Here is a 9087-nt window from a genome sequence, read left to right as displayed (position 1 = left end):
TGAAACAAAGGATTCCTTCACTAAAAGAACTCTGAAAATGCATGAGATTCTTTAACTGATAGAATTAAACTATTTCTAACTGGGAATTACTTCTCAGGTTTTCTCCACTTAGCTGGTATCTGAAATAATCGATATGTACCTGTCTACACAGTGGTCCTCTGGGCACTTATTATACAAAGAGACAGAAATATATCCCTGCCTCCAACATACCTACCTCTTTCCTTTCCTCCTTGCTTCCTTTTTGACCCACTTTTTGCTTCTTATCTCTAGTTGCTTCATGTATCTCAAACTTGTCATTGGCGTGTATGGGGGACACATTGCTATATAGGAATAAATTGATTATGGACCTTTATTCTGAGTGTTATAATTTGAGACTGTACTTCAGAGTTTATTTCTGACCCACAGAGGAGCAGAATGATCAATAAGTCTCATTTATTTGCTCTGATCCCTCCTGAAAAGTACTGAGATAACTCTTTCAACATCCTTGCTGGTCTCATGGCCCGCACCCTATATACTCCTCCTGAACATGACTGAAGCATTAGGCATCATTTGTCCATCTGTCATCATTTTGTTCCAGGTAGTATTATCTTTGCTACAGCTGAGGAAATTTTTTGGTAAGTGACTCTGGACAAATAACTCTCCCAATTTATCCTAGTAGAAAAACTTGGCAAATATATTCTACTTTTTCTTTTTTCCAAATTGATATGAGATGCGAATAGAAACATTTATGTAAATGATACATATTAGCAGCTGACCTTGAAGAATAAAGCATTTCCCACGTATAGACAAGTCTCCACTTGGCACTTTACTGTGATAATGATCCAGAACAGGTGTTAATTCTCAATTTGCAGGTTCATTATGGATCTCTTAAAGTTTAGAAGTTGAGCATTTCTCTCATGTGATTCCAATTTTTGCTATTTTTATCTATATAGTGGGTTGATGTTCCCTTGCTTCCAAAGAACATATGCTCTACAATGGTAATATGATCCATGTCATATTCTGTATTATATAAACATTCTTACTCTTGAAGCATTTACCTACAAGTGCAATATATTCTTAGCTCCCCTCCTCATTTTCCAAGTTCATTTAGATGACAAAGTGTGGATTTCTTCTCAATGCTTTTACTTTTTTCCCCATGCACGTTTATAAAAGTTTGTACATATTTCTTGTGCTGCAGTCTCAAGAGCATTTATTTCCAACAACATGGATAGATGTATTGCTACCTATTTGAATCTCTTGCTTTGTTCTCTACAAGGGAGGGAGTAATCTGAAAACAAAGTATAATTAGTCATAAAAGCTTTATCAAAATGGAAGTAAATCATATATTCATAAATACATTGTCGCACTTTGAAATGACCAGCAGTAGGCACTAGTCTTTTTATAAATACAATGATAAAAATTTTTTTAAGCTGTTTTATAAATCTTCTATTGCTTCAACAAGAGAATGGATGCCAGAATGCTTTTCTTCTTTTTTTTTTTTTTTTTTGAATTTTATTTTATTTATTTTTTATACAGGAGGTTCTTATTTGTTATCTATTTTATACATATTAGTGTATATATGTCAATCCCAATCTCCCAATTCATCCCACCACCACCAAACCCCCCACCACTTTCCCCCATTGGTGCCCATACGTTTGTTCTCTACATCTGTGTCTCTATGTCTGCCCTGCAAACCGGTTCATCTGTACCGTTTTTCTAGGTTCCACATATATGCGTTAATTTACGATATTTGTTTTTCTCTTTCTGACTTACTTCACTCTGTATGACAGTCTCTAGATCCATCCACGTCTCTACAAATGACCCATTTTCGTTCCTTTTTATGGCTAATATTCCATTGTGTATATGTACCACATCTTCTTCATCCATTCGTCTGTCGATGGGCATTTAGGTTGCTTCCGTGACCTGGCTATTGTAAATAGTGCTGCAATGAACGTTGCAGTGCATGTGTATTTTTGAATTATGGTTTTCTCTGGGTATATGCCCCAGAATGCTTTTCTTTTTAAAAACTTATCAATTTGAACAACTACTTTGAGTCACTACTTTTATTCTTTGTCTTTGTTTTCCAAATTTTGTCACCCAAACTTGGCAAACATCATATTCATGTATATGAATATACGTGTATACACACGCATTTAAGTTGAAAGCCTCAATTCCTCATTAAACCTTGTGCCCAGGCTCCTGTTAAAAAGAGGTAAAATGGTGAGAAGCTAAAAATCAGGGAAAACATTAATAAATCTCAATTGACAACTTCCTTGTTATTATGAATTAAAGCAGACATTTTAAGGCAAAATCCATCACCTTGCTAAAGCTTCCACTAAGCTACAGACTCGGATATTTACAAGAAAATAAATAACAAAAAGACCCGTACACACGTCAATATGGTTTAATGACAAGCTGGCTAAGGAGTTGTGTTTTGTTATTTCAGGTAACTTTCCATTCAGGAATAGTTAATATTTCAGTGATTAAAATTTCAGGTATTTAAAACTAACTTCAAACAGGTTCATTGTTACACTGAAGCTGAATTCTTCAGGCGCTTGTTTTTAAATTACTATACAAATCCATCACAGTCACATTCGAGCTATTAATTTAAAAAACATTTAACGTTTGGTACCTAAGTAAATACAATTACTATACTCTACGTCATTCGATTTTATTTTTCTCTGTAGGAGCTTTCCTCTTTTGTGAGAATCCAGTCCCAGGTTCCTTATTATTCTGAAGAAATGAAGCAGCTTCTGGTAGACAGTAATTTTCTATTTGAGGAGGGGATTCCTGCATAAGAAAATCAGTAATGTATTCCGTTTTCAAGCAGTACACATTCTGGGCAGCAGCTTCTTCTATATTAACTCCTGAGTCATTTGGTTTCAGTTTATTAAAGTCACAAAAGAGATGTGCAGCTTCCTTAAATAAAGATACAGAATGACCAGGTAGCACTTTTGCTCCTCCTGACTGAAGAAGGCATTTGAATTCTGCTTCTCGGGACCTATCAACATGTGAAGTAATCTTCCACCTGCTAAATGCTCCCTCAACAATGCTCGATTCTTGTCTTTGCTTTATTTTTTTCCTCCGTCTCATTGTTGCAAGTGCTACTTTTCGTTGCTGTACATTGATTCCAGTCAAAACATCAAGTATGGAACTACTTCCCCGTTCTTAGTCTTCTGGCATGAAACGCCCAGCAGTCCTGCAAGCTTCAAGGTAGGAGCGATAAAGCACCCACTTCCCAGCTGCCACTGAGGCTAAATACTTCTCGTTTTGACGTGGATGCCCTAAAACAGTGTGTGTACAGTTAGGATCAAAGCACTGCTTCTCAATCACTAATCCACCTAGTTTTTCAATCAGATGGCAATAATCAATACGTTCTTGAGGATTCAGAGATGACAACTGAAATATGTACTGTTTTTTTAAGTCTTCGTGAGTCTCCTTTACCGTTATCATCTTTTCTCTAGGGTGTGGAGCCACAGGTGGGTTGCCTAGGGGGAAGGCAATACTTGGGACTTGAGGCGTAGGGATCAGGGGGCTGTCTTTTATTGGAGTTTCCAGTTCTTCAGAGATCGAGTGTTTGGGAGCTTCAGTCACACATATGTTCCCAGGATCACAGCCTGTTCAGCAATTTCTGAATCATGTAAAGGCTCCTGGAAAGGAGAATCCTCCAATTTTTTAATGTCAACCTGAAGCTCAGAGTATTGGGTGGGACAACTAGGCCACTGCAAATTGCTGGCAAGTCTCACTCTCTCCTCCCTGACTGTGGCGTCATCCCAGATGATCTGTTCATTCTGGGAGGGCTCTGTGTTAACATCAGGTACTGTTTGGCGAGACTGCCTCAGTGCCTTCAGGACTCTACTTTGTCAGCTGCGGGCAGAGCGAGTGCGGTCAGGGATTGAAGAGGCACTGTTACAACCACTTCTTGAGAGGGAAGTCCTCTGCCCTTGGGGTTTCACTACTGAAGTTGCAGACATTATCTCCAGCAGCTGCTTTGGAAAGTTCTCTCTCATCTCCAAGGTCTGTGTCAGAGCTCCTTTAGTCATTCCTTCCATTTCCATTTGAATTTACTGATTCTTTATTACTGGTGGTCATATTGCCTATATCATTTTCTTATACAGGCGAATGATCTGGTTCATCATCCTTTGTTGTTGAATCAGCTGAGGTTATTACAAAGTCTGCCATCTTGCACTGCACTGATATCCAAGCTCATTTTGGGACTAAGAGTATGTGGATAAAGAGAAAAAGTTTTTAAAGGAGGCTATTTTTTGTTCTTTTCTTTTTTAAATTGAAGTGTAGTGGAGTTACAATGTTGTTGTGTTTCAGTTGTACAACAAAATGATTTCAGGTGTACAGCAAAGTGTATATGTATAATACATATGTATATAAATATATATATATTCTTATTCAGATTCCTTTCCCTTATAGGTTATTACAAAATATTGAGTATATTTCCCTGTGCTATACAGTAGGTCCTTGTTGGTTATCTATTTTATATATAGTAGTGTGTGCATGTTAACCCCATACTCTTAATTTATCCCTCCCCCTGCTTCTCCTTTGGTAACCATAAGTTTGTTTTCTATGTCTGAGGGTCTAATTCTGTTTTGTAAATAAGTTCATTTGTATCATTTTTTTAGATTCCACATATAAGCTATGTCATATGATATTTTTCCTTGGCTTACTTCACTTAATATAATAATCTCTAGGTCCATCCATGTTGCTGCAAATGGCATTATTTCATCTTTTTTATTCTGAGTAATATTCCATTGTATATATGTACCACATCTTCTTTATCCATTCATCTGTCAATGGACATTTAGGTTGCTTCCATGTTGTGACTGTTGTAAATAGTGCTGCAATGAACACTGGGATGCATGTATCTTTTCAAACTATGGTTTTCTCCAGATATATGCCCAGGAGTGAGATTGCTAGATCCTATAGTAACATGTAAAAGAATGAAATTAGCACATTCTCCAACACAATACACAAAAATAATCTCAAAATGGATTAAAAACCTAAGTGTAAGGCTGGATACTATAAAACTCCTAGATGAAAACATAGGCAGAACACTAACATAAATTGCAGCAATATCTTTTTGGATCCATCTCCTAAAGTAATGGAAATAAAAACAAAAATAAACAAATGGGACCTAATTAAACTTAAAGCAAAGGAAACCATAAACAAAATGAAAAGACAACCTACAGAAAATATTTGCAAACAATGTGACTGACAGGGATTAATTTCTAAAATATACAAACAGCTAATACAGCTCAATATCAAAAAAACAAACAACCCAATCAAAAAATGGACAGAATATCTACATAGATATTTCTGCAAAGAAGACATACAGATGGCCAGCAGGCACATGAAAAAAATGCTCAACATTGCTACTTATTAGAGAAATGCAAATCAAATCTACAATAAGGTATCACCTCACAAAAAGTCTACAGACAAAAAATCTCTGGAGAGATTGTGGAGAAAAGGGAATCCTCCTACAATGTTGGTGGGAATGTAAATTGGTACAGCCATTATGGAGAACAGTATGGAGTTTCCTTAAAAAGCTTTTTAAAAAAGAGGCTATTTTTCAAGGTGAATCATGGAAAGCATAATAAAGTTACCTGGTGAATCTTCAAAATGTTGGAAACTGGAACTCTAACCAGAGTTAATGAGAGAATTTTTTGACCCAATATGAGACAAACTGAAGTGTAAGGATGTTAGTATATTGGAAATACAGCATATTGGAAATGTGATTATCAAGCAGAATAGAAATAGAAGTGATTACTGTATATGACAAAGCCAAGAATATTAACATATAGATATCAAGTCTACAAGTCTACAATGAATATAACTAAAAAACATAAATGAAATAATTTGATGCAGAAGTGAACAATTTAAATATGGTTATTTTAGTTTACAATGAAGTATTTGGGTACTTGAAATAGTCTCACATATTTTGCTATTTTAAATATTTTTGAATCAAATAAGGGTTTACCATTTAATTAAAAGTATATGAGAAATGGCTTCTGCAAGAGAAACAAAACAAGAAGTAAAGCTATTAAGAGCCTACTGTGTGCCAGATACTCCTTTAGAAATTCTTACATGAATTTTTCTAGTTAATCCTCACAAATAGCCTGACAGGTAAAAATACTGTCATTTCGCAGATAAAGCAATTGAAAATTTGAAAAGTTTGATTAACATAACTGAATGCACACAAGCACTGAGCAGAGGATTCAAACTCATCTCTTTCTTATTCTACCATTTCAACTTCTTTCCAGAGGAATTCCACTGACATCCAGTTGTATAGAAATATATGTGCTTGCTTGTAGGAAGGATCTGAACCTGCATTAAGAAACAGTCTAAAACTATTTCAGTTGGAGCAGCAATGAGGCAGAGATACTAGATTTTTCATAGTTATTAATTACAGTGGGAGGAAGAGCTGCTATGTTAGAGGAGATTTAGTTCAATAAAAGCTGTTCATGGCAGAGAAAGCAGAAATGGTTCGGGAAAAAGCCTGCAGAGACACCATATGTACTTTTTTCCTCGCACATTTGACTCCTAAATAAGAGCTCTCACTGAAATGATAAAGTCTGAAGACCAGGTAAAGCTTAGTGTCTGAGGAACAGGGAGCAGATGCAAAATCCAGTTTTCACATGCTTTCACAATTAAACAATGAAAAAGGTACATTTTGGAAAGATTTGTTTGCTCCCTTGTTTTAATTAAAGACAGCAAGTGCAGAAATACCTTGAATTCTGAGATCCTAAGAGAGCCAAAATAGCCTGAAGGCCTTTTCTACCACAAAAGTTAATGATGCTTATAAAAAAATAGGCCAGAACCTGAAACTTATTACAGCATGAGAGTCATGAGGTTAATAGAGAAAAAAGTGTTCAATGATAAGCAGTGAATATCAGAAAATTGATTATAAAACAAAGCCTTCCAAAGGTCCTACCTCAGGGAGTGGGAGGAAGGTATTGACTTAAATAGGGCTAATGTCACGAATTCATCTTCCACCCACTGTGCAACTGGCACCTAGTTTAATGGGAGATGATTTTTCCATCCACCTACCTATCTCACTGATAAGCAAGAAATTATTTGGAGAACGTTTTAGAATTAGAACATTTGTGAAATTTCATTTATGATAAATTTGGAATTCTCTAGTAATGTTAAAGATTTTCATCTGCTTGAACAAGAATTTCCATTCCTAGTTATATGTACTACAGGGAAACTCATGCACATATGCAGGAGGAAAAATATACCTGATAGTGAACAACAGAAAACAACTTAAATGACCATCAGCAGGACAGTGGGTATTTATATGGTGGAATACCTTATAGCAGGTAAAATGAATGAGCTAAACCATTTCTAACAAAATAGTTGAATCTGAAAAAAGTTAGTGAAAAAATTAAGTGGTGATATATATTAGAAAATGTTAAATATGCAAAATGATATTCTACATTATTTATAGATATGTTTTGTAAAAATTATATATTTATAATTTACATTATTTATAATGTATAATTTACCTTACTTGTAGATATATATATATATATATATAATATTATATATGGACACAGATTTCCTTGAGGAGTGAATTTACCTCTGGATGAGGCATATATAGAATTAAGGAAGATATAAAGGGATTGCAACTTTGTAAATGCTCTATGTGTGTGTGTGTGTGTGTGTGTGGCATAAGTTGCACTCTTTGAGAAGTAAATTCTGATTCAGAATTTAGTGTTCAGGGTGTGTATTAAGGAGTGTCCTTGGGAGGCTTTTATACCCCAGAATGAATCAATCATTAGTTATTGGCCACTCCAGAAGGACCTGTCTTGCAGAGAGCAAATAAACTGAAGCTGAGGCAATTCGTAGGGAATTGACAGCTAAAGACTCTCAACTAGCAGCCCCCCAGGCAGCAGTTGGGTAAATGAATTCTTCTTTTGAAGGGGATCTGGGCACAATTAGATAAAGCAAGTCAAAAGACAAATGAGTAATTAAACTGCGAATAAATATGTGCAAAGAATATGGCTAACAAAGGATTAATATCCTTAGTACTTAAAGATTTCTTGCAGCTCATGAGAAAAAAGTAAATCAAACAATCTATTGGAAAAATGAACAGCAGACATAAACAGACTATTCACTTTCTCCATACGGACATATTCACATGCACAAAAACAGGCAAATGACGACTCAGTGAATGAAAAGTTGATATATCTCTTAAGGTCAAAGAAATACAAATTAAAACCATAATTAAAAATCTTTGTTTAATAATAGCAAAGATACTTTTTGTTAGCAAAGAGATGTGAAATACCTTATATGATCTATTGATAAAAATGACTTAAAATGTATGAAGAGGAGTTTAGCACTATATATCAGAACTTTTTAAAAAAGCTTATTGTTTTTGATCCAAAAATTTCCCTTCCAAAAATACAGCCGAAGTATACTGACGTATCTGCACAGAGACTATTTGATCAAATTTTAAAGTATAAACAAACACTGAAAATGAATAACCAAAATCTCTAACACTCTGAAACTTTTAATTAAATTATTCTAGAGCCATGCAATATAACAATAAGCAATCCTTTAAAAATAATATATCTCTTTTGGTATGTAAAATGAAAACCTAAATATATAGTAAATAATGAGAAGAAAACACTGTATATAATGCCACTGTTTATGTTTTCTCTCTTTATATAAATATTCATTCAACTAACACACACTCATACACACAGACAGACACACACACACACACTATGCCTGTTTATATGTAGAATCTCATTGCAAGCACACATTACAAGTAACACTATTTGTTATGGGAAGAAGGGTTAAGAAGCTCAAAGTCAGGGAGAGAAGACTGACTTTTCAAATGTGTAATGTTCAATTATTTTCCCTATGAATTCATTGTGCATTCAGAATCTCTTGGGTTTTCCAATGATCAACAAATAAATGAAAACAAAACAAAAACTATGTGAAAGAAATAGACCAGAATCCAAATAATTTTTTTCTTATAGTGGCAAGATTTTTATGTTGTTATTTTTTGCAATGGATATATTATCTGAATACATAAGAATGTACTTATGAAAGATGAATCTATTTTTCAAATATAAGGAATTTTACAGT

The 9087-nt window shown here is 34.7% G+C and overlaps 1 pseudogene; it reads right to left on the bottom strand.

Moving 5' to 3' along the window:
* Positions 1-2640: 2640 nt before the first annotated feature.
* LOC118883079 lies at positions 2641-4213 on the bottom strand (annotated as a pseudogene).
* Between the last annotated feature and the right edge of the window lie 4874 nt (positions 4214-9087).

The sequence above is a fragment of the Balaenoptera musculus genome, chromosome 16 (genome assembly GCF_009873245.2).
Source record: "Balaenoptera musculus isolate JJ_BM4_2016_0621 chromosome 16, mBalMus1.pri.v3, whole genome shotgun sequence".
In the NCBI taxonomy this organism is placed as follows: Eukaryota; Metazoa; Chordata; class Mammalia; order Artiodactyla; family Balaenopteridae; genus Balaenoptera; species Balaenoptera musculus.
The sequence above is the reverse complement of the archived record's forward strand: the minus strand, read 5'-3'. Positions and strand labels throughout refer to the sequence as shown.